Raw genomic sequence first — 2,679 nt, 5'->3', positions numbered from 1 at the left:
AAGATCCCGAATTTTGAAAAAAATTAATAAATTATTTATGATCCATTATATTTATTTAAGATAATATTTTTGGAAATTCTATATATAAAGGTTGAGTAAACTCTTATTTATTATTTAGAGTCCTTATAATTGAAAAATAATGAGTATTTCATGTCTTAATTTTAATATATAAATTTTAACCTTATTTTATAAATAAAGGAGGATTAATTTACTTATCTCCAATTTTCACTAAATTGGTATTTAACCAAAAATTATTTAAAGATTATTAATTAGAAGATATTTTTTTTCAAAAGATAGATACTTTATATTTAATTTGATTTTTATTATTATCCTACTTTTTATTTATTTCATAAAATTACACTACTATCCCTATTGTTCACAAAAAAAAAAATACCTAAACCTAATTTTCTATCCTAATACTAACTAAACTACACTCACCTCACCCCACACCCACGGTTAGCCCACACAACCCACTACCCAGCTCACCAACACTCAAAACAAAGAAAAAAAAAGAGAGAGAAACGAAAGAAAGGGATGAAAGGAGAGGGGAGCTATGGTAAGGGAGAAGGGGGAAAAGAGGGAGAGAGCGACAGAGAGCTGCGCCCTGCCACCGATCCGCCACCGAACTCGCCGCCCAGCCGTCGTCACGTCACTACCCAGCCACCATGGCATCGCTGCCTGCTGCCGCCGAACCGATTATTGCGTTCTGCTGCACGCCGTCACGGAGGAAGACCAAAACCCAGGGAGAGGGCCGCGTGAGGAGAGGTTGGCGTCGCCGTTCCCTGAAGCCCGTGTCGCCGTCGAGCCCAGATGAGAGAGGAGAGACCGAGCCTGAACCCCGACGAGCTGGGAAGAACCAGCGCCGCCGCTGTGCCGTCGTCGTGGACACCATCGCCGCCATTCGTGCCTCTGATTCGCGCCGGTGTGACTTCTGTCGCCGTTAGGCTGTCCACTGACATCACCGCCGCCATAACCGTCGTTGTTGGTGACCGCCAGTGGAACCCTGATCGTCTTGGTAAGCATTTCGTTCCGGAACCTTTGAAATCAATATTCTGTTATGTTTGGCTAGAGATTCTGAGATCTTGGTTACCGTAGGGTCGAGCTCCGAGGTTTGCATGTTGAATTTTTAGGTTGTCGTTGAACCACTGGAGTTTCTAGCCGTTGTCGAAGCTCCCGCCGAGTCAGTTCGGGATTGCGGCTGCTCAGTTCTACTGTCACCGTAAGTGTACTCTATTTCGAACCCTTATCGTTAGTTTTTCATTATGGATTTTAAGATTTTCGCGATATTAATGTTTTTAGGAATTAGAAATCGAGTTTGCATGTCACGATTGAGGCTGTTCTACTATTGAGAAAGTAAGCAGAGCTGAGGTTTTGGTTGCTGTTGATTCCGGGCTTAGAGAAAAGAGTTCAGTTGACACGTTTGGATTATGGTTTCGCTTACCGAGGTAGGGGTTTTTATAAAACTAATTTATTTTAAAGTGGAATTGTTATAAATTGATATGACGAGCGAAATGATTTTCTGGTGATTATGTAAGTCCTATGCATTGTTTGGTTTATCTTAGATGAATATGGTTGTCTGCTTGACTGAGATAATGTCTAATTTTATTAAAATTTAGATTTATGATTGGTTTGGCTTGAAATGATTTTTGATATTTAAAGTTCTGAGTTTTGTTTATTGGAAACTAATTTGGTCTTGAATCCTTTGGAAAGGAGTTGAGGATTGGTTTGGTTGGGACCCGAAAGGGTGGCAAAGTCCAAGTTTTAGGGGAGATGCTGCCGAATTTTCATAAAAATCTAGATTCTATTTTAAAATGTGATTTAGAAAAAGATTTGGACTTGAGAGGTTCTACGAATTGGTTCTTGATTTATTAAGAAATTGGTGTTTTGAGTTTAAACTGTTTAATAAAAGTTTATGTTTCCCGATTGATTTAAATATGAAGGGGCCTATGTTTTGAAGTTTGGTTAAAGAAGTACCTTTGGGTGAGTTTAGCGGAATTTGAAAGAAATTGAACTTGATTAATTAATTTCGTGTTGCTCTTAAAGTATTCTTTAAGTTCAACTTTAAGTTCGACTAAACAATTCTGAGCCTTTGGGAGAGTTTCTGATTTAAGAATGAAAAGAAATTGGGTTTTTTTTTTTAGACTTAAATAATTTTAGTTTTGAAACTGGTTCAGAACTCTTGGCTTACATGCTTTGGTTTTGATTTTAAATCTTTACTTTAATTTATCTCAACTTAAGCAACTATGATTCCGAGAATTTCTGAAGAGTTTAAGAAATGAGGCAGGTTATTCTTCCCTAAAGTCTTGAGTCCTTGCCAAGGTTGTTGATTAATAACTCTTGATTTCAAAGTGATGGAGCGAATGATTTGAAAATGAGTGATTTTGAGTCTTTCAGAAGAGATTTTGAATCTGGCTTGGTTATGAAGTTGTTTGAAAGTTTTGAAAAGAAAATTTACTTAAGAAAAGTGGTTCTTGGCAAGATGTGAATTGAATACGTTTGTGATTTGAAAGTGGGCCAAGAATGATTTTTGAAATAAGATTTTGAGTCTGATTGACTGTGGATGTTATTGAGAATATGATGAGGCCTGGCAAGGATGGTGGTATAGTTTCGCTTGCTCAGTGCGTAAACCGTTATGCAGAGATGGTGGTTTTGTCCCGCCTGTAGTGAGGATGGTGGTTT

This window comes from Arachis ipaensis, chromosome B10 (genome assembly GCF_000816755.2).
Source record: "Arachis ipaensis cultivar K30076 chromosome B10, Araip1.1, whole genome shotgun sequence".
Taxonomy (NCBI): domain Eukaryota; kingdom Viridiplantae; phylum Streptophyta; class Magnoliopsida; order Fabales; family Fabaceae; genus Arachis; species Arachis ipaensis.
The sequence above is the reverse complement of the archived record's forward strand: the minus strand, read 5'-3'. Positions refer to the sequence as shown.